Source organism: Ranitomeya variabilis, chromosome 4, assembly GCF_051348905.1.
Source record: "Ranitomeya variabilis isolate aRanVar5 chromosome 4, aRanVar5.hap1, whole genome shotgun sequence".
In the NCBI taxonomy this organism is placed as follows: Eukaryota; Metazoa; Chordata; class Amphibia; order Anura; family Dendrobatidae; genus Ranitomeya; species Ranitomeya variabilis.
In genome coordinates, this window is record NC_135235.1 from 536,498,428 (window position 1) to 536,523,153 (window position 24,726).

Genomic DNA, 24,726 nt, shown 5'->3' on the forward strand with positions numbered 1-24,726 from the left:
AAGCCGGGAATTCACGTAACCAAGTAATAGCGCGAATTTTAAACAAACAACGCTGCCGGTTCCCTCGCTGAAGTCCCGGCTGCGTCGGACAGGTGAGTATAGCGATATTTTTTATTTTAATTCTTTCTTTTACACATTTATATGGTTCCCAGGGCTTGAAGGAGAGTTTCCTCTCCTTCAGACCCTGGGAACCATCAGGAATACCGTCCGATACATGAGTCCCATTGACTTGTATTGGTATCGGGTATCGGTATCGGATTGGATCCGATATTTTGCCGGTATCGGCCGATACTTTCCGATACCGATACTTTCAAGTATCGGACGGTATCGCTCAACACTACTCTTGATTTATTATTTACTATTTTATGTGCTCTCTTTAATGTCCAGTTTGGATATTTTCTTTCTTTTAATCTGGCTTCTAATCTTTCGAATTCGAGATCCCTGAATTCCGTCTCACTACAATTTCTTTTAAGCCTTGTATATTCGCCTACTGGAATCGATTTGATGGTGTGCCTAGGATGGCTACTTTTTGCATGTAATACTGTGTTCCCACTAAGGGGTTTTACATGCGTTTTACTTCTTATGATTTCATTTTCCAGGCCCAAAAGAACTAGATCCAAAAAGGATATCTCATTATGATTCCATTTATAGGTGAATTTAATTCCATAAGTATTGGCATTAATGTATTTAATAAAATCTGGCACGGCAGATACATCACCCCCCCAAATTATCAGGGTGTCATCTATGTATCTGCCGTACCAGATCAGGGACTCACAGAATGGATTGTCAGTGGAATAAATATATTTATGTTCCCAAAAGGCCATCGTAAGGTTTGCCATTGAGGGGGAATATTTCGCCCCCATTGGAACACCGGTTTTCTGTCGGTATATTTCGTTTTCAAATGAAAAAATATTATGTTCCAATAAAAAAAACGCAACCTGTAGAACAAAATTTATAAGATCCTGAGTACATGCGCTATGATGTTCTAAATGAAATTGTAAAGCTTCCATGGCTAGCGTGTGTGGCATGCAGGTGTAAAGTGACACCACATCACAGCATAGCCATGAAAAGTTTTTTTGCCATAATTTGTTAGAAAAAATTCTTAGTACTTCTCTGGAATCCTTTATATAACCAGGCAATCTAATTACAAGTGGTTGGAGAATAGAATCCAACCACTCGCACAGATGTTCATTCATAGAACCAATCCCAGCCACAATGGGCCTCATAGCAGGTAAGCCTTTTCCTTTGTGTTCTTTTGGTAATCCATAAAGTATGGGCATTTTTGGACACGGAACATACAAATATTTAGCCTGTTTTTTATTCAAAACACCCAGACTGAGGCCTTCATCAATGATACTTTGAATTATTTTATTATAATCTTTAGAGGGATTTCCCTTCAATTTTCCATAAGTTTCATTGTCGTTCAAAAGTTCCAACATTTTTTCTATGTAATCTTTTTTGCCCATGACCACTATCATGCCCCCTTTATCACTTTTTTTGAAAACAATTTCTTTCATATTTTTTAACTCTCTGAGGGCTTTTCTCTGCTTTGATGTAAGATTTTGATTTCCTTTCTCTTTATTATTCATTTTTTTTATCCTTTAATGTTTTTAAATCCTTCTCTATTAACTCTTGGAATTTATCCATACAATCTACCCTAGATTGTATCGGATAGAAGTAAGGATTTTTCGTTTTCAGAGTTGTTGATTGATTTTCACATGCATTACTCATTGCACCCTGTGTAGACAGATCTTGTAAACACAGGAGCGCTAACTGTTCCTTAAAATCCATATTAGTGAATTCATTAATTTGTTGTTTTGTAATGTTTTCACTAAATTCATCCTCATTTTTAAGAAAATGTTTTTTTATAGTAATGTTACGAATAAATTTATTGACATCTAAGATAGTCATGAACAAATCAAATTCTACATCTGGCACAAAGTTCAATCCTAAAGACAGAACATCCAACTGGTCATTCGTTAATTTTGTAGATGAAAGATTGACCACCATGCATTTAGTTATTTCTTTTGCTTGCCCCTGTATCTGGTTACCATTTTCGGAGTGTTTTTTATGTTTTCTCCCACTCCTTCTTTTCCGTTTTTTGGCAGTCTATATATTTTTCTCCTGTTCTCCCACGTGTTACTCTCCACAGAAATATCCGATGTACTTGCATTTGCATCTGAGGACTCTGCATCTGATGAAAAAAATCCAACCTGCGGTTTTTTGATCGGTTTTTTATGAGCTGAACCATTTTTTAAAATAGATCTCGGGGATTTGTAGATTTTGTCCCACTGGCCCCATTCATAAACCTTATCTGAGGCATAGTCTTTAAGATCCCTCTCAAACTTGCGTTTTTTTCGCTCCATGATTTCTGTTTCCAATATACCAACATTGTCCTTAATGGTTTTCATTGTGAGCTCAAATTGAGGTAGATCTTTATATTGTTCAATATATGGACACTAATGAGAGATCAGCAAAAGCTGCACAAGTTTTCGGTAACGCGAATAATGTTGCATCTGAAAACACAGAGCTCTCAAACTATATGTCAGACTTGGAAAAATTGTCGAAACAAGAAATGAAGATTTGGTGGAATAATACCACCTTACAAAATTACCTTATGAAAGATATGATCCCACGAGGTCTCAGAATAAAGAAAATTTCTACTACAACTTATTCAGATGACTTCGCAAAAGAGTGGAATCAAATCTTAACGAATTGTTCTCTCAATCTGATGAGATTACTGATAAAAAATGAAGAAATAAAATTGAAAGAGACTGAAAATAGTATCAAGGAAATTATGAGCGCTATTGAACAATATAAAGATCTACCTCAATTTGAGCTCACAATGAAAACCATTAAGGACAATGTTGGTATATTGGAAACAGAAATCATGGAGCGAAAAAAACGCAAGTTTGAGAGGGATCTTAAAGACTATGCCTCAGATAAGGTTTATGAATGGGGCCAGTGGGACAAAATCTACAAATCCCCGAGATCTATTTTAAAAAATGGTTCAGCTCATAAAAAAACGATCAAAAAACCGCAGGTTGGATTTTTTTCATCAGATGCAGAGTCCTCAGATGCAAATGCAAGTACATCGGATATTTCTGTGGAGAGTAACACGTGGGAGAACAGGAGAAAAATATATAGACTGCCAAAAAACGGAAAAGAAGGAGTGGGAGAAAACATAAAAAACACTCCGAAAATGGTAACCAGATACAGGGGCAAGCAAAAGAAATAACTAAATGCACTGTGGTCAATCTTTCATCTACAAAATTAACGAATGACCAGTTGGATGTTCTGTCTTTAGGATTGAACTTTGTGCCAGATGTAGAATTTGATTTGTTCATGACTATCTTAGATGTCAATAAATTTATTCGTAACATTACTATAAAAAAACATTTTCTTAAAAATGAGGATGAATTTAGTGAAAACATTACAAAACAACAAATTAATGAATTCACTAATATGGATTTTAAGGAACAATTAGCGCTCCTGTGTTTACAAGATCTGTCTACACAGGGTGCAATGAGTAATGCATGTGAAAATCAATCAACAACTCTGAAAACGAAAAATCCTTACTTCTATCCGATACAATCTAGGGTAGATTGTATGGATAAATTCCAAGAGTTAATAGAGAAGGATTTAAAAACATTAAAGGATAAAAAAATGAATAATAAAGAGAAAGGAAATCAAAATCTTACATCAAAGCAGAGAAAAGCCCTCAGAGAGTTAAAAAATATGAAAGAAATTGTTTTCAAAAAAAGTGATAAAGGGGGCATGATAGTGGTCATGGGCAAAAAAGATTACATAGAAAAAATGTTGGAACTTTTGAACGACAATGAAACTTATGGAAAATTGAAGGGAAATCCCTCTAAAGATTATAATAAAATAATTCAAAGTATCATTGATGAAGGCCTCAGTCTGGGTGTTTTGAATAAAAAACAGGCTGAATATTTGTATGTTCCGTGTCCAAAAATGCCCATACTTTATGGATTACCAAAAGTACACAAAGGAGAAGGTTTGCCTGCTATGAGGCCCATTGTGGCTGGGATTGGTTCTATGAATGAACATCTGTGCGAGTGGTTGGATTCTATTCTCCAACCACTTGTAATTAGATTGCCTGGTTATATAAAGGATTCCAGAGAAGTACTAAGAATTTTTTCTAACAAATTATGGCAAAAAAACTTTTCATGGCTATGCTGTGATGTGGTGTCACTTTACACCTGCATACCACACACGCTAGCCATGGAAGCTTTACAATTTCATTTAGAACATCATAGCGCATGTACTCAGGATCTTATAAATTTTGTTCTACAGGTTGCGTTTTTTTTATTGGAACATAATATTTTTTCATTTGAAAACGAAATATACCGACAGAAAACCAGTGTTCCAATGGGGGCGAAATATTCCCCCTCAATGGCAAACCTTACGATGGCCTTTTGGGAACATAAATATATTTATTCCACTGACAATCCATTCTGTGAGTCCCTGATCTGGTACGGCAGATACATAGATGACACCCTGATAATTTGGGGGGGTGATGTATCTGCCGTGCCAGATTTTATTAAATACATTAATGCCAATACTTATGGAATTAAATTCACCTATAAATGGAATCATAATGAGATATCCTTTTTGGATCTAGTTCTTTTGGGCCTGGAAAATGAAATCATAAGAAGTAAAACGCATGTAAAACCCCTTAGTGGGAACACAGTATTACATGCAAAAAGTAGCCATCCTAGGCACACCATCAAATCGATTCCAGTAGGCGAATATACAAAGCTTAAAAGAAATTGTAGTGAGACGGAATTCAGGGATCTCGAATTCGAAAGATTAGAAGCCAGATTAAAAGAAAGAAAATATCCAAACTGGACATTAAAGAGAGCACATAAAATAGTAAATAATAAATCAAGAGACAGTTTGCTAACATTTAATCCGGAAAATAAAAACAAAAAAGAGAGAACTAAACAAAAGCCATATATTTGCTTTCAATTCAGTACCGAATTTAATGAAATTAAAAAGATAATACATAACAGGTTGCCTATTTTGCGAGAAGATGATGCACTTTCTGAAATTTTAAAAGATGGTCTTAATGTGGTAGCCAGAAGAGCGCCAACTATTGGCAGCTCCCTATCTCCCAGCTCTCTTCCATCAAAATCGCTTTCGAAAACCTGGTTAGAATGTAGAGGCTTCTATAAATGTGGCGTTACCGCATGTAGCACATGCCGTCATGCGCTAACTAAAAATAATTTTCAAAATAAAGAAAAAACAAAAACTTATCAAATTAAAGAATTCATTAATTGCCATACCAGCAATGTTGTCTATAAAGTAGACTGCACTGTGTGTAATGTATCCTATATTGGATGCACTACAAGAAAATTAAAAACCAGAATAACGGAGCATTTAAGGGATCTCACCAGTAGTAACGCCACAAATAGAAATACTTCAGCTGTTGCCAAACATTTTAATGTATATCACTCTGGTAATGTGTCCAACATGACCATTCAGGGAATTGAGAAAGTTAGTTTACCACAACGAGGTGGAGACATTAAAAGACGTCTGCTAACTAGGGAAGCGTTTTGGGTGTATAATTTACAAACGAGACACCCTGGTGGTTTAAACAGAAAAAATGAAATTATGTACCATTATTGCTAACTTTCCATTTCCCTTTTTCTTTTCTTTTTTCTATGTTTTTTTTGGGGGGGTTTTTTTTTTTTTTTCAATCATAATAATTTTTCATGTATTTAATGTTTTATAAATTTATATGAATGTTCCATTTTTGCATTGCTTGAGCAGGACTATTTCATTTGCCAAATCTGTGGTACAAGTCATGTGATCTGAACTCAGCATTGTATTGGTTCATTATTTTTATAAAATAGTCACTGTTTCTTTGTTGAAGCATGCATTGATTAAGATCGGCAGCGATCGAAACGCGTTGCATGGGCTCTGTACCCCCACATTTGTATTACAGCAAGGATTTATTATGTCACTGGATTTTAACCATTAATAAAGAATCTCTTTTATTGGAGCTGGAGCACCTTCTGTTTCTACTTTGTAATTTTTCCAGGTTCGGACCCATGCTTCTGGCCTCATTGTCTGTCCATGATGGAAAGTGAACATCAGCAGCAGCCTCAGCTGCTGGAGGAGGTGCGGCAGAAGCCTAATTATAAAGTGCGTGACAGAAGGAGTGACCAGTCCAGTCGTAAGAGCTCCTCCAGGCAGGGGTCAGGAGCATCAACTGTGAAAAACCCCTCTCACATCCCGGTACCTATTCACTGCAGGCACTGGTAAGTGATCTACATGAATGTTCACTCAGTGACATGGTCCCCCCTTATTTTTTTTGTTTTAAGGGAAGAAGTGCATGGGTAAGGCAAAACACAAGGAATGTGCCCTCTGTGAAGTCCCCTTACCAGATTCATGCCCAAAAAAGTTATGTACCCCCTGTATCCAGCAGACGGTGAGGTCTAAGGAAAGGGAAGGGGTGGAGTGGCATTAGGTCTAGATAGACTATATTGCTTTTACTATCCTCCCTCGGGTAGCAGAAGAATCACTTAATGTTACTGCAAACCTGAACGAGATGGTCAGGGCAGAAGTAAGGGAATCCCTGAAGTCCCTGTCTCAAGCAGGAAGTTTAAAATACAAGGCCCCTTTGGACTCGAATTCTTCAGCAGAATAGGGAGAAAGACTAGGGCTCCTACGATTCAGTTCCCTCATCCTCTTCGTCAGAGGAAGACTCTGCCCACTTCTGTCTGCCCCTAGACCAGGTAGATAAGTTGGTAAAAACGGTCAGGGGAACGAAGGGCATAGCGGAACCCAAACCACAGCTATCCATGCAGGAGATCATGTTCAGTGGGCTGGATCAGAGGAAGCGAAGGTCTTTCCCAATAAACGAAAAGATCCAGAGGCTAATTTTCTGGGAAGGGAAATAGCCAGAAAAAGAAGGGCTCTTTACCACCAGCTCTTAAATGTAGATACCCCTTCGAGGACCCGGCAGTCAACACCTGGGACAAAGCAACTAATTTAGATGCTGCAGTGGCCAAGGCATCAAAAAGAGCCTAGCTACCTTTTGAGGACATGGGGACCTTGGGAGATGGAGGCCGGTTCCCTAAGACCAGTGGTAGAAGCAACTTATATGGCCAGATCTATGATGGTCTGGCTGGACCAATTGGAGTCCAAGTTAAAGGAAGGGACTCCTAGAGATACAATTCTGAGTGCCCTGCCAGTGATTCAGGAGGCCACAGCCTAACTATTGGATGCCTCAGTTGACTCTGATAGAATGGCGGCCTGAGCAGCAGGACTTTCTAACGTGGCCCATAGAGCCTTGTGGTTGAAATGCTGGTCGGAGGACATCTAAACAAGGTCAAAACTCTGTGCTATCCCGTGCAAGGGGGAGTTTCTGTTTGGTCCAGCCCTGGATGAATTGCTGGATAAAGCAGGGGATGACAAAAAGAAATTCCCTAATTTATTGTCGATATCCTACCGACGTCCTTTCAATAGAAAAAAGTTTGGTCAGGGAAGAAGACGCATATTATCACCCACTAGAGACCATTTCAGATGGGAAGATAAAAGTGGAGAGGTATGGGCTTTATGTTCAGGCGTTCTTCAAGAGAGCATAAGAAACCTGTCCAATGACTCGCAATCCCCATGGGGGGAGATTGTCGGCCTTCCTTCCAGCATGGTTAATGATCACAAATAGTGACTGGGTTCAGAGCATAACTAATGGACTCAAGCTTGAGTTGAGTTTTAGGACCTTTTAGTTGCGAACCTTTTATAGCTGCAGCAGACAAGGACCTTCCTAGTGGTCCAAAAGGAGCAGCTACAGGACCTAAGCGTGTGACCCCCGACCTCCAATGAGAGGTCCTCCCGTGGGCATGCTCAGTGTGTGCAAAGCAGGACTTAGTCCCAGAAAAGCCTGCTCACCACTGACCAGTGCTGGCTACAAAAGCAGAGACTGGAAAGGAAGCAGTAACCCTTTGCACAGTATCAGGCTAAGTGAGACGCTAGTACCGACTACTCCGCTGAGCAGGCTCCACTGCGGCTGATGTAGAATGGGAGACCGCAGCAGACATGGTTCAAGATTCCCCCTGTGCAGTGGTGGGAACTCGACACCTAACATTACCCCCCTCCTAGGGCCCCCCTTGGGCCTTGCTACGCTCAAAGGCTGCAATGAGCAGCGGAGCCTGAATGTGCTCCACAGGTTCCCAGGCTCTGTCCTCTGGGCTGTGGCCCTTCCAGTCCACCAGATAGTATTTTTTGCCACGTACCACCTTGCACCCCAAGATAGAATTCACCTCGTACTTATCCGTGGACGTACCCGATGCCCCGGTATATGACTCAGAAAACCGGGACATATAGACTGGCTTTAAGAGGGATACATGGAAAGTGTCAGTGATACCAAGGCGTGGAGGAAAAGCCAAACAGTAGACCACAGGGTTGACCTGTTCCAGAACCTTGAAAGGGCTTATGTAGTGAGGCACAAACTTAGTGGACTCAACTTGCAGCCTGATGTTATGGGCAGAGAGCTACACTAAGTCGCCAAGAGCAAAGGTCGAAGCGGGGCGCCAGTGTGCATCAGCAGAAACCCTCATTCTCTCCTTGGAGGCCCGGATGGCATGCTGTGTGCGGTTCCAAATGTCACGTGCCTCTACTGCCCAGTCTGCCACCCTAGAATCAGTGGATGACACGGGCATGAGCACAGGAACACGCGGATGCTGGCCGTAATTAAGGAGAAATGGAGTCTGCCCGGTAGAGTCAGCTACGGCGTTGTTCAAAAGCAAATTCCGCCCAAGGTAGCAAAGATGCCCAGTCATCCTGCCTGGAGGAAACAAAATGTCACAAGTATGTCACCAGAGTCTGGCTGGCCCTCTCTACCAACCCATTCATCTCAGGATGGTTTGCAGAAGAGAGATTCAGCTCAATGCTGAGTAAACAACAGAGCTCTCTCCAGAACCAAGACAGAAACTGAGGACCCCGGTCACTGACAATGTTGTCAGGCATGCCATGTAGACAGAAAACATGTTTGACGAACATGCCCTTGCAGAAGGCAACCATGGAAGCGGAACCAAGTGCACCACCTTAGAAAAATGGTCGGTGACTACCCAGATAACTATGAAGGAACAGATGAATGACCTCGGGGAGACCAAAACATCCAACACTGCGGAGACACCATCACGTGTTTCTCAACGGAGTGATCCAGAACACTGCCCCCATCCCTTATGGGAAATATGCAAACACATGTAAAGTAAGCTGCAGAGACACCATCACGTGTTTCTCAACATAAGCAATGAATAGCCAGGCCTTTCTCCAGGAAGGAACAACCACGGGAAGGGCAGCATCCAATAAAGGAGAATATCCAATAAAGGAAGACCACCTATGCCAAGCATGGTATCCATCCACAAACAGCTGTTTCGGGGTTTTTGCCCCTCATCAGTGTGGAGTAGGAAACTGGCTATTAAGAGCAGTGCCTGGTAAAAGGCTATGAAGGAACAGATGAATGACCTCGGGGAGACCAAAACATCCAACACTGTGGAGACACCATCACGTGTTTCTCAACGCAGTGATCCAGAACACTGCCCCCATCCCTTATGGGAAATATGCAAACGCATGTAAAGTAAGCTGCGGAGACACCATCACGTGTCAAATAGGAATGACGAGCAGAGATATAATTTACTGATGAGATGGTGACATGGATAGAGTAAAAGGGATGGTCTGGTGTGTAATCTGTGAGGGCAGTATCGACCCATTCACCATTTGTACGGTCACTTGTTGGGAGAGCATCACCAGAGGTATTGCGTGTCGTTGGGCGAAGGCAGATGACATAAAATTGCCCTCCGCCCCAGAATCCATGCAAAGCTCTACCGAATGAGTGGATGAGCCTATTGTAATTGTCCCCATACAGGATAATTCGGAGGCAAACATTGCTGTGTCTAGTGTACCTCCGCCTACTACCACTAGACTCTGACATTTCCCCGACCGCTGGGGACATCTGGTGGCAAGATGTCCTGACTGCCGGCAGACATGAGAGACCTTGGGTGCGAGAGCGGTCCGGGACTTAGATCCTGCTCGTGACACCTCCATGGCCTCATGTGACTCGGGCGCCTGGACCAGAGATTCAGAAGGTTTGGCGAAGGTGGGAGCCAGCCAAAACCTCTGCTAACACTGAAAAATCGATGAATCCAGCAGGAATGTAGTAAAATCAGTACATTTATTTCTTCATTTTTTTAAAAAAGGAAAGGGTTGCATCCTATGGTACACCACTTGTAAATAAGTTATAATTTCTTACAGCATTATGCACACATGGCAGCGTTCCATGACCATGATTAAGACGTTAGACGAAACGCGTCGGAAGAACGCTGCCATGTGTGCATAATGCTGTAAGAAACTATAACTTATTTACAAGTGGTGTACCATAGGATACAACCCTTTCCTTTTTAAAATAATGAAGAAATAAATTTACTGATTTTACTACATTCCTGCTGGATTCATCGATTTTTCTGTGGACTTTGTGCTCAACTTTTCCGTACAGGAACAGGTGTGGAATAGCTGATATTCAGGTGAGCTGACTATCTTTTGATTTTTTTGTGGATATACTCTGCCTACACTGGGCTCGCTCTAACCTCCGCTCGTTAAAACGGAGGTCAATACGAGTGGGTACAGTTATTAGCTCCTCCAGTGTGGCGGCAATCTCCCTAGTGGCCAAAGCGTCCTTCACATGGTCAGCCAGCCCCCTCCAAAATACCAGGATGAGAGCTTTATCCGGCCACTCCAGCTCAGAGGCTAGAGTCCAGAAACGGATGGCAAAATGGCTGACCATGGACGACCCCTGAGTCAATGCCAGCAGTTGGAGCGCCGTATCGTGGGTGACTCGAGGTCCTAAAAAGACCTGCTTCAGAGTGCTCAAGAACCGAGAAGCACTCTGCACCACATGATCGTCGTCCTCCTACAGCGGTGTAGCCCACTCCAATGCCCTGTCCGACAGCAGAGAGATTATAAATTCCACCCTTGCCCGCTCTGTGGGAAAACATGCAGCCAGATGCTCCAGGTGTATACCGCACTGGCTCACAAAACCCCTACAGGTCTTACTGTCACCAGAATATTTTTCTGGCAGCGGGAGATGGGATAAGGTCGGAACAGGGGTGGCAGAGGTTATAGTTGCTGCAGCCACGCTAGCAGCCTGAACAGCTTTTGTGGTTACATCCACAGCTGAGGTTGCACGCTCAAGTCGCCAACCTGCACTCCAGCTGCTGGATGTACCCCTGCAATCACTGTTTGTCCGCCATTACTAGCCAGACCCTGGCACTAGTATACTTTTAGGGCTGGCGGAATGCACCGAGTAAATATATATGTTAAATAGGTGCGTTCGCAACCCGGGGTCCACCGTGCAGGAGAGCAACCTGCTGCAATGGCGGCGGTATTAGCGAACTCTGTTACTTCACAGAATCGCAAAGATATGAAAACGCTGTGCCCTGTTAACCTTACAGAGGATCACAGCTACCTAACTGAGCAAAAAGCAAAGAGTGGTCATGCAGTCATCCTAGCACACGAACAACTCCTCTCCGGTGGAGCCGGAATTCTAGTGGCTTTACGCCAGCCCTGAATCCATACACACAAAACTCCTCACCGGAGGTGCCGGTATTCTAGGGGCTTATTTCAGCCAACCCTGACCACGTGCATACATGTCCACAAGATAGCAAAGCTCATAACATAGGTTGATACTAGCGCATAGCCATGCAGCCATCCAAACCTTTTATAGCTGCAGCAGACAAGGACCTTCCTAGTGGTCCAATAGGAGCTGCTACAGGACCTGAGCGCATGACCCCCGACCTCCAATGAGAGGTCCTCCCATGGGCATGTTCAGTGTGTGCAAAGCAGGACTTAGTCCCAGAAAAGCCTGCTCGCCGCTGACCAGTGCTGGCTACAAAAGCAGAGACTGGAAAGGCATCTGTAACCCTTTGCACAGTATCAGGCCGACTTCTCCACTGAGCAGGCTCCACTGCGGCTGATGTAGAATGGGAGACCGCAGCAGACATGGTTCGAGATTCCCCCTGTTTAGCGGTGGGAACTCGACACATAACACATGTATTTAATTAATAAAAGATAATTTTACGGAAAAAAGTGCATGGGCTCCCGTGCAATTTTTGCAACCAGCCGAGGGAAAGCCAGCGACTGGGGGCAGATGTTTATAGCCTGGGAAGGGGGTTATACCCATGTAGCTTCCTAGGCTAATAATATCAGCTCACAATTGTATACTTAGCCTTTACTGGCTATTAAAATGGGGGAACCCCAAAAAAATCAGACGTGATGAGAGAACGTGCTCGCCACTACGCGTTACTTGCCCGAGTATCAGTGTACTCAGTGTACTCGCCAAGCACCGAGCATTTCCGGGATTATTCGATGGTAACTGGTGTCTCCGCCCAGCATTTTTGGTGGACTTTAGAGACCCAATCACGCTGCGAGGTTTCAAAGAGAGAAACAACTTACAATTGTTCTTAAAATTCAGAAACTTAGATCTATCTCCAGAAATTAACTCAGGAATAGGTATTTTCGGCTCTGACATAGGACTGCGAACAACAAAATCCTGAATACTTTGTACCCTTGCAGCAAGATGATCAACACTAGAAGTCAAACTTTGAATATCCATGTCTGCAGCTGAACTCAAAGCCACACAAAGATTAAGGGGAGGAGAGAAGCTAGACAAGCTAGACACACTGCAGCAGAGGAGGAGAAAAAAAAACAAAAAAAAACTCCAGGCTTCTCTTTATCCCGCTTCTGCAATGCATTAACACTAGGCCTGCTGTACTGTTATGATCCCAGTGGCTGAGGATCCGAAAACCTGACCTGCTAAGTACTAAACAATAGACCAGCTCTGGGGGGGTGGTAACTGGACTGACCGCAAAACTGATCCTAACCAACACACTAAAGGTAGCCGGTGAACGTGCCTAAAATCCTGGACGTCTCGACGCAGCTTGAGAAACTAGCTACTCCTGGAGAGAAAGCAAGACCTCCCTTGCCTCAGGGAAATGACCCCAAAGATATAGAAAAGCCCCCCACAGATAATAACGGTGAGTTAAGGGGAAAGTACAAACACAGAGATGAATCAGATTCAGCAAAGGAGGCCCGCTAATACTAGATAGCAGAAAATAGAAAGGGGATCTATGCGGTCAGTAAAAAACCCTCTAAAAATCCACTCAGAGAATGCGCGAGCCCTCACACCAACTAACGGTGTGAGGGAAGCAAGTCTGAACCCCAGAGCTACCAGCAAGCAGAAAATCACATGTTAGCAAGCTGGATTAAACTCATCATACACAGAGCACATATTGATAACTGATGAGAAACAAAACTGAAAAGCAAAACATAGCTTGTCTTGGAAAGACTGAGACCAAACGTAGTCAGATGAAATCAGAATAGGTCTGAACACATTGACAGCAGGCAACAAGTGAAGTTGCAGCTGAGCTAAATAGCAAACCTCACTGGTGGATAACGAGACAGCTGATCCTGTCTCCAACCTGCAGGAAGATAAACAAAACCACCAGAGGGAGCCCAAAGACAACACACACACAGTACCAGTTGTGACCACAAGAGGGAGCCCACTAACAGAGTTCACAACAGGGTAGCAAAACAACCAGCCTGACCACCAACAGCATGATCAGGCACATGGCAGCAAAGCACCCGACTTTGTGGGCCGAACCCCAGGCTCCAGGACCACTGTTTGTAGGTCACACCACTGCTTCTTCCACTGTTTTGCGTAGAAGCCAATCCCCAGTACACCGTGCATGTGAAGATCAATCTAGCCCTGCACCTGTTGTTGCCCTCAGTCAAGGAGCACAATCATCAAGCCTGTCCACGTCCTTGCCCCAGCACAGCCTTCAGTTGTCTATACCTCAGTCTTTGGAACGCAAGCAGAAATACCCAGCCAACGCCCCACAGGCCACAATCCTAAATTCTAACATTTCTCTTCTGCTTGCGCTCGAAATGTTGCCTTTTAGGCTAGTTGAGATGGAAGCTTTCCGCAACCTGATGGCGGCGGCCATCCCAAGGTACTCATTCCCAAGTCGCCACTATTTCTTCTGGTGTGCCATACCAGCATTACACCAGCATATGTCCCACAACATTACCCGTGCCCTCAGCAATGCTGTTACAGAGAAAGTCCACCTAACCATGGACACGTGGACAAGTGCTTGTGGGCAGGGACAGTACATCTCATTGACGGCACACTGGGTTAACATAGTGGAAGCTGGGACCCAGTCGGACCTTGGGATGGAACACATCCTCCGCACGCCAAGCATTGCTGGCCCTATGTCAATTAGGGTTGCCCCCACAGTCTACAGCTCCTGCACCTCCTCCTCCTCTTCATCCTCCATCTCTGAAATCAACACATCAGTCAGAAGCTGGAAGCACTGCAGCACTGCCTCAGCCAAGCAGCAACAGGCTGTGCTGAAGCTAATCTGCATAGGTGACAAACCGCACAATGCAGAAGAGTTGTGGACAGCGCTGAAAGAGCAGGCAGATATTTGGATGACACCGCTGAACCTACAGCCAGGCATGGTCGTGTGTGACAATGGCCATAACCTGGTGGCGGCTCTGATGCAAGGTGAGCTCACACACGTACCTTGCTTGGCCCATGTGCTTAACCTCGTGGTTCAACGTTTTCTGAAAAGCTACCCAGAGCTGATGGATCTGCTAGTGAAAGTATGCCATCTGTCTGCCCATTTTAGAAAGTCAGCTACAGCTTTAGCCACCCTTGCCATGCTTCAGCAGCGTTTGCAGCTTCCAGCTCACCGACTGGTGTGCGATGTCCCCATGTGCTGGAACTCTACGCTGCATATGTTGGAAAGGATTTGTGATCAGAAGAGGGCAGTTGTTGACTACCAACATCAACAAAGCCATTGATATTCAGTACAGACTCAACACATAAGGAGGACATGGATGTCAGACATATGTACCATCCTCCAAAACTTTGTGGACTGCACCAAGATGGTGAGCAGCGCTGAAGCCATAATTAGCCTCACCATCCCTCTTCTCAGCATTCTGAAAACCTCTCTGCTCACAATTAAGAAGGATGCATTGCAGGCAGAGCACGATGACATGGAGCAAGGAACCATACAGGGGGATTACACTCAGCCCAACCTCATGTCTTCTCAACGTGGATTGGTAGTCAATGAGAAGAAGGAGAAAGAACAGGAGCTACTTTCTTGCTCTATAGACAGCTCTACAAACACAGCTGTCATACCGTCTGTTCAATGGGGATGGCCTGAGGACATGGAGGAAGAGGATGAGGAGGAGGACAGCATGGTCAGTCGTCCTGTTGGTGAGGACACGGAAGTCTTGCCTGTTAGCAGTCTGGCATGCATGGCTGACTTTATGTTGCGCTGCGTTTCACGTGACCCTCGCATTATAAAAATTTTGGATGACACTCATTACCGGTTGGTGAAACTTCTAGACCCACTCTACAAGGAGAACTTTCAATCTCTTCTACCAGAGGCAGAGAGGTGTACTAAAATGTTGCAATACCAGAGGTTCCTTGTAGCGGAATTACTTAGAAAATTCCCATATGAGAATGCTGGCAGCTGACGTCAGAGTTTGTTGTACAACCAAGGAGTCCGAGCGAGAGACAGAAGTACAATCCAGCTCAGGCAGGGGAACAATGGCAAAGTTCTGGGACAGTTTTCTCAGACCAAAAAGAGGGGAGAAGCCAGCACTGCTGAAGGTCAAAACGCAATATCTAAAGTGCACATGCACATAATAAATTCTGACTGTATTTCAAATATGAGATATTTAGCAAATAATTGATCAATTCTTTGAGCTACCCCACCACTTCTCCCCTCTTTTAGTTTTCTCAGACCCTCCCATCATGACGGCACAGAGGCGAGGGGTGCTGTCACAAGAAGTGCAAGTTTGGGAATATGGTGAGGGAGTACCTTGCAGATCATACAAACGTCCTCTGTGATTCCTCTGCGCCTTTTAATTATTGGGTATCCAAGCTGGACACTTGGCATGAACTGGCTCTCTATGACTTGGAGGTCCTGGCCTGCCCTGCTGCTAGCATACTGTCACAGCGGGTTTTTAGTGCCACTGGTGGAATTATAACAGATAAAGCGCATCCACCTGTTAACTAACTGAAAATGCTGACAGGCTGACTCTCATAAAAATGAACAAGGACTGGATTGGGAAAGACTTCTGTACACCACCAAGTGAAAACAGTGAAACAACCTCAAATACATTCTATCTTTTGGGGAGGTGTATTCTCATCACCTCTTCATAACCACACATGGGTATATGCTTCCAGATTTGGTCTGTTTGCTGCTATCCTCCTCCTTATCCCCTTATCTTCATCATCCAGAAACACAAGATGACCAGGGTAAATGTGCTCTGTACTGTTATTGGCCAGTGAATTTTGGGCAATGGGGCTGTGATGGCACTATTTGATTTGGTAAAAACAGGACCCCACATTGGGGAATTGGGCATTACATTACATTGGGCCTACTTCTTAAGTCTGTCTGCTGCAATGTGTCCTTTACCTGCCACTAGATCACCAGGGTGAACGTGCTCTGTATGGTGAATTTTGGGCAAGGGGGCTGTGATGGCACTATTTTATTTAGTAAAAACAGGACCTCACATTGGGGAATTGGGCATTACATTACATGATTTTAAACAATCCCTGTCCTCATTATCTGACTGGCACTTCCAAAACATATACTCACAACCCTTCGGTCTGACATACTAGACAGCCGAAAAACATGAAGAGATCCAGAAAGTAATTAAAATAAGGCTTTATTCACGGAAAAAATTATATCCAGTGCCACAGTGCACAAGCACCTAAACAAGAAGTGGGGGGGCTACCACATATAACTTGCTAAAAAGCATATTCTGCAGTGTACAAAAAAGTAACGCTGTATATGAATAAGGTATATTACACTTTTTGTTGCCTCAGCATACACATAATGAAATCGTTACATATAAATACCATTTAAAACAGCAATCACCATATCTACCTGTGGCTGGCCCGGCTTCCCACCTCACCCCAATGCGCGTTTCGCAGATAGCTTCTTCCGGGGGCGTGTCTGGGGCAGGGGAGTGCAGAGTTTTTATCGCGCAGAGGCACCAATCAGCTCCGGTGCCGGTACCATGTGATCGCACGTGTTGCCAGGTAACGCCAGGTAATTAATGGCGCATGTGTCCTTTCTTCCCGTGTCCCAAGTAATCTACAGGCTGGGGACAATGACCCCACAAGGCCTTAATGAGAATTTAGGGTTTGCCTTGTTTCTATAATTTGTTAGAATTTTGGCAGGACATAATTTTCACTTTTATACTAGGAGAGACATCCTTTTATGGGATAGGGTATGGGTTTTTTCAGTTATTTCGTTAATTTTAATAATTAAATGTTATGGTTTTATGATTTTAACATTTGTTTTATTGGTTTATAGGAACATGTGATTTTTACTGTTGCCTTCTTTGTTCCATTACGAAACGCTGCATAGGAATGATGCCCTTTATTACCAGATAAACATCGGAGAATAAGAAATGGTGGAAGATGTGGAAACGGATATCAAGCTATCTCCAAGAGCTAAAGATCTTTGAACGAGATACTAACAACTTATGTATATTTCATATATTTTTTGCTTCTTTCTCTTGTAGGGACTTCTCCATGTGTCATACATAGAAATTTCCTTGTATATATTATGATGACACAGTTCCAAATCATGTAGTTTGGGTATCCTCAGGTCCAATTGATGGGATGGATAAAAGGGAGGGGGGCTGTTAATATATATGTGGGAAATGGGCATTAGCCGCGTTTGTGTCCCTGATCAGGAATAGACTATAGATGCGGACTTTACACCGCGCATATGCACTTTAATTTAAGTATTGTAGTTAACAATATTTCACAGTAATTTTTATTAAGCACTCGTCACTTTAATTATGGCACTGATAGTATTATGGAGTTTTATATATCAATAAAGCACTATTTATTAATATTGTATATTATGCTGTCTTCATTGAAAAGAAAAATAGTAGCTCTTGTTGTCACATATGGTAATTGCACTTATATCCGCACCGGTACACACCATGGTATGTATAAATATATTAGAACCACGGTTTAGCGATCACAGACTCTCACAGAGAGCGCCACTTTTACCCCCTTTTTCTTTAAATAGCGGTCCCCTTAATACGGTAGTTCTCTTCCCTAAATATGGTCCTATGTGTCAATGTCTTCCATCTTTTTACATGGCTAACGGCACTTGGGTAGTGCACATGCGCCTTTCCCCGTCCTATTCACTTCAGGATGCACTCCACACTGGACCGCTTGCGATCCAGCAAGCGTTCCATCGAGCGCAGGTCCGGAAGTGGCCTTTACTTGGGACACGGGAAGAAAGGACGCATGCGCCATTAATTACCTGGTGTTACCTGGCAACACGTGCCATCACATGGTACCGGCACCGGAGCTGATTGGTGCCTCTGCGCGATAAAAACTCTGCACTCCCCTGCCCCAGACACGCCCCCGGAAGAAGCTATCTGCGAAACGCGCGTTGGGGTGAGGTGGGAAGCCGGGCCAGCCACAGGTAGATATGGTGATTGCTGTTTTAAATGGTATTTATATGTAACGATTTCACTATGTGTATGCTGAGGCAACAAAAAGTGTAATATACCTTATTCATATACATCGTTACTTTTTTGTACACTGCAGAATATGCTTTTTAGCAAGTTATATGTGGTAGCCCCCCACTTCTTGTTTAGGTGCTTGTGCACTGTGGCACTGGATATAATTTTTTCCGTGAATAAAGCCTTATTTTAATTACTTTCTGGATCTCTTCATGTTTTTCGGCTGTCTAGTATGTCAGACCGAAGGGTTGTGATTACATTACATTGAGCCTACCTCTTAACTGTGTCTCCTGCAATGTCTCTTCTTTACCTGCCACTAGATCACCAGGGTGAACGTGCACTGTACAGTGAATATTGGGCATGGGGGCTGTGATGGCACTATTTTATTTAGTAAAAAAAGGACCCCACATTGGGGAATTGGGCATTACATTACATTGGGCATACTTCTTAACTCTGTCTCCTGCAATGAGTCCTTTAACTGACACTAGATCACCAGGGTGAACGTGCTCTGTACAGTGAATTTTGGGCAAGGGGGCTTTGATTATTTTATTTAGTAAAAAAGGACCCCACATTGGGGAATTGTTTTTCAGCTCATGCCCTCCATTACAAGTCTCAGAGACCCACACCCCTCAATTAGGCCTACTTCTTAACTCTTTCCTGCAATGTCTCTTCCTTATCTCCGACGACATGACCTGGGTGAATGTGTTCTGTACTTTTATAGGCCATAAAATTTTGAGCAAGGGGGGCTGAGATGGCAATAGTATATTTTTAAAAAAGTTACCCCTTATTGTTGAAACCGCATCCTTGTTGGCAAACACTTCATAACATTTGTGTACCTTAAAGAGCTCACTTGAAAAGCTCCTTTTTGTGTTGCCTGGTTGCTCACATTGGACACAATACACTTCATATAAATTTAATAAAGCAATGCTGTTAGTTTGGCTCAGTAGTTTATTACAAATATTTCTTTGTCGACTATATTAGTTTCTCTCCTTGAGAGTGATAACTTTGGCTGCCTAAAATATACAAATGGCGATTTAGAATCCAGATTAAAATACTGTATACTGAATGCATTCAATCGCATAGCTGCATTTCTTGTAAAACATTTACAGATGTGACAGACAATGCTCATGGTGACACAATCCTAAGAAATGTTTGTTTATTCACTTCACAAACAGTTCTAAGCCTCTATATGTTTGCTGTTTGTCATTGTAAAATATTACGGTTTACTGAAACTCTGCCTGTGGCGGTTTGATCTAAATCATTATGGCTTTTATTTTCTAGGGGTTTATGCCCCCTCATCTGATGACTCCATGTAATCTCAGTTTCATACAAACTTGAAAGCTAGCCACTTGAAGGTCTGAGTGAAACTAGAGCTACTACATAGTGTACATCACTATATAAGACCATAGAAATATGACTAAGACAGATGCCAAAACTGGGGTACCTGTACATGTACAGTGTGCTGATACCTGCATAATTGGGGACACCCATGCAGTGTAGGTAATCTCCCAGGTGTTCTCTGTCTTGGTCTTGCTTCTCTGATATTCCAGGCGGATGATGTTTAAAAGCCTCTTTTGGATGATGAAAGTATACTGTATGTATTTAATCTTCATATATACGTAATCACTATATGTATTTAATCATTATATGTACTTATTAACCTTTGTATGTTAACATATACAAAAGTGTACGCACTCATACTATTCAATCATACTATTCCTTGAATTTTGTAGTTTGAAATAAAATTGCATTGTATTCCAAGTATTAGCCTTATTTAAAGCCGTATCTGAACATTAGTGTTAAAAACATGGCAAATAAAATTGCCAAATTCTCCTATAAATAATTCTGCAAAGAGGGAACCATCATACCATTAAAAAATACGAGTGAATTTTCATGGGCCCTTCCAGTATGTGGGTTCTAAGGCGTAATGGGGTGCATATGACTATGCAGTAGGGTTGGCCTTGCTGCCAATGTGTAAAACAAAGGAGTACGGGAGTACAAAATGCATATTGTGAAGTGGATTTTCATGGGCCCTTCCAGTATGTGGGTTCCAAGGCATAATGGGTGCATATGACTGACTATGCAGCAGGACTGGACTAGCTGCCAATGTGTAAAACAAAGGAGCACGGAGTACAAAATGCATATTGTGAAGTGGATTTTCATGGGCCCATCCAATATGTGGGTTCCAAGGTGTAATGGGGTGCTTATGACTGACTATGCAGCAGGGCTGGCTTTGCTGCCAATGTGTAAAACAAAGGAGTACGGAGTACAAAATGCATACTGTGAAGTGAATTTTAATTTTCATGCTTATGTGTCACTCACCACATGGCCAGCTAGGGTTGTTAAATGTTACAATGACATTTCCCAGTGAATGCATTTGTAGTGGTTGTAAGCAATGTTAAAGTTGAAAAACGCTTCAAAAACGCTGCGTCTGAACTAAGACTAAGTGGAGGAGGAAATTTTTGATCTGGGGTTAAATATTTGGCCTTACAGGCAAGTCATTAACCCTCAAAGGATCTGCCTTGACATATTTCCCAGCAAAATCTGTTTTGGTTTCGTTTTAGTGTGTTTTTTGTTGCACGGTGAAAAATTGCATGAATCTCTGAAAATTTTTTTTACAGCTGTGAACTAGGAGTCAGGTATGCTTCCAGGGGCGATCACCATGATGCCCCTGTGTCTTTTGAGCAGTGTTTCCATCATTTTCAGACGTTTTTAGACCTTAAAAGGACCCCCGGAGGTATTGCGGTAAAAATACTCGGGTCTCCCATAGACTTACATTGGGCTCGTTGTTCTGGCCGAGTACCCGAGTATTCCAATCTGCTCGACCCAAGCAACCAGCACCCGAGCATTTTAGTGCTCGCTCATCACTAGTAGAGACTCCAAGCTGGGTTTCCATCTTGTGGGTTGCTTGTTGTGGAAAGTGTGTCAATGGCTTATTATACTGTTTGCACTCTGTGGAAATTGGGTCTCCATCTATTGGATTGCCTGTAGTGGAAGGTGTGTCAGAGGTCTATTATCCTGTTTCTACTCCATGGAAAATTATGCCACTTTAGTGGTATGTTACAAAAATATTTTGAAATGTGGATAATCCAAGTTGGGTCTTCTTCATGTGTGTTGCCTGTAGCAGTAGGGCTTCCAGACCAGCAGATCTGCACTTACTTTTAGTAAACTACCTGTGTTACTATCCTTATATTTTTCTGCCAATAGTAGTCTACAAAACTGATGTTTGCTACCTGAGTTTTCCCTAGCTGAGAAAAAATCTGTTTCAGCTGTTCTATGAGGCATCAGGGCTCCCAGCATAGAAAGCATACACTGCTCCCTTACCCACCTCTAAATCTTACCCTTACCCAGCTCTAAATCAGGGGTGGGGAACCTCAGTCCCCAGGGCCATTTATGGCCCTCAATGACCTTTTATCAGGCCCCCGAACAGATTCTCAGGGACCACATTCTTGTGCAGGGAGGTGTATTTTGATTACAAGCAGCTCATTAATTTTTTCTTACTCTGCTAGCACACATACGGTGTTCACTACTGAACACTGAAGAGCATGCAATGAAAGATTACATCCTGAAACCAGTGCAAATGTCAGGATGTACTTTGTGGGCAGAGTTTGTAAGGCCCCACCCCTGCTCTAAACGCTGGCCCAGATCCTGATACTTCATGAGTGGCCCATGGCTGACTACTTCTGTGCCATTATAAAATTTTCTACAGTGGGTCAATTGACCAGTCAACTACCTGTGTTACTATCCTTACATTTTTCTACCAATAACAGTCTACGAAAGTGATATTTGTGTCACCTGGGGGGGGGGGGGGGCTGGAAAATAAAAACAGTTTCAGCTCTTGCATGAGGTATCAGGGTTCCCAGCAAAGAAGGCTTAACCGCTCCCTAACATTGATCTAACATTTGTGGTCTATCAAACGGTTATTTGTGCCACCTGAGAGTGGCTGAGCAAAAGGGGAGTTTGAAGTGTTGTATAAGGTATCATGACTCCCAGCAAAGCAGGCTTACACTGGTCCCTCGTCCATTTCTTATTTTGAACTTAAATTCAAAGCTGTAAATGATGGATCAGATCCTGGCTCATAGATGGCCCATGCCTGACTGCTGCTGTGTTATTATAACATTTCTACTGTGGGTTAATTGATTTACTGCTGTCTGCCCCTAATTTTTGGAAATGTTTGGACTCCAGGTTGGGTCTCCTTCATGTGTGCTGCCTGAATTTGGCAGACCTCTCAGAGCACCAAGCCTACACCACTTACTCATCCACCTGTTACTGATCAATGTTAAAGCTAGAAATGCTGGTATAAGCCCTGTCCCATGCATCCATGCTGTGCAACTATACTATTTGAACTCTGAGTCAATTGATACCACTTTTCCTGGTGTCTCCCCTAATTTGAGCTGTTTGGAAAACTTTTTGTCCCCCCATAAGGTGTTGTGTATACATTTGGTTTTACCTCAAATTGAATTCAATGGGTTATGGGTACGTTCCACGAACCGTTCGTTGAACATCGGTACATTTGCCAATCTGAACCAAACTTTGAATGGTTCACTCATCTCTAGTCCTTTTAGCACATCTACATCAAAATTAAGCCATTACTTGCCAATAAGTGGATCTCATCTTCAGGATCCCTTGTAAAGTCCTCAGGAGCCCTGTATCTTTGATACACGGTTGTATACTTGAGACCCATTATCCACCAGGGCCATCAAAGGAATGCCTTCAATCAGGACTGGAACATTCGGACATCAGCCAACATACTTGCACTGCTGGTCTTGGGGAACACCTGGCCTTACTACTGGGGTTTGGTCTGATGCCCCATGACCTTCCCATTTAATTGATACCTGAAATCAATGTGACTGGCTTTGTCACACCATCTGCAGACAGGTTGGCCAAACAGATTGAACTTGTCGGTGGCCCTTCAGTCCCTTTGCGTACCTTGTTTGCGATGGTGGCAGGTACTTTTGTCAATACCACAGCAGGTCTTCAAGAGAGCTTAAGAATCTTAACTGCTTGGAGTAGCACAGCAACACTTTTTGTCAAGTCATTCACTTGCTGTTGTAGCGTTGAGGTAATGTTGTTCACTGAAGCTGGTGCAGATGGAACTGTAAAACTGCTTGGCGGTAACCGGCGATTTCGTGCTGTAGGGTTGCCTGCTATCAAGTTAACCAATTTGGCAGACTCTTGAAGGGTACGGATAGACCAGTCCTTGAGTTTTGCAAAATTCATATCACGGTTTAGGAAAGATAGCATCCGCAAATGCACTTCAGTTGATTTGGATAGGAGGCATGCTATAATCTACTCTTTTATCATTTCATCAGTCTCTCGGATGCTTCCAGGAACAGTCTACTAAATGGCCCTCAGGTCCTCTTGTAGATTTAGTGCATAGTCCCTTATTGTCTCCTGAGGTTTTTGTTTACAGCTGAAAAGCCTCATATTAATTTCTGCTGTAGTGCTGGAATCAAAGGTGTCTCTTGACTTAGTGAGCACAGGTTCTACAGTTTGCTTGGCCTCTTGCTGTGCAGCACCAGTGAGTTGACTGATTAGAATAGTAATCTTTTGTGCCTCTGTCTTAGGGTATAGCTGAATGAAATTCTGCAGCTTGTCGCTAAATTCTTATAGGGCGTTGGGGCCCACCACTATACTACGGTAACCAGGGGCCATCAAGGATATATGGCATGGTGAGCTGCAAGATGGAAGTGGTCCTAGGCGCAAGCGCTGCAATGCAAACTAGCAGCTCCAGCTCGGGAATCTGCTCTTTTCTCCCCTGCGGACACATTATTTAGCATTTAACATGGCTAACACCTCCTTTTACCACTAACCCAGGGTTAATACTGCTCACTGTTCTGTTGCAGTCTCTCACTAGAATTTGTGTCACAACTTTGAAGCAAGTTCTGGTATATGACACAGCAGGTTGCAATGCTGTTCATTACTCCAGTTTTCTATCTAGTTTGGCCTCCAGGGGCATAATGGCATTCATGGTGACCTTGACGACCGGTAGGACGTCCTTAGAATAAAAATGGGAAAGTTGTGGAAGGGATCAGCCTGTCTCACAAAGCAATGTCCAGACCTCAGGTGCAACAGGAAAAAAACTTGAGCAGCTCCGCATAGGACACAGCTAATAGGCCGGGGTCACAC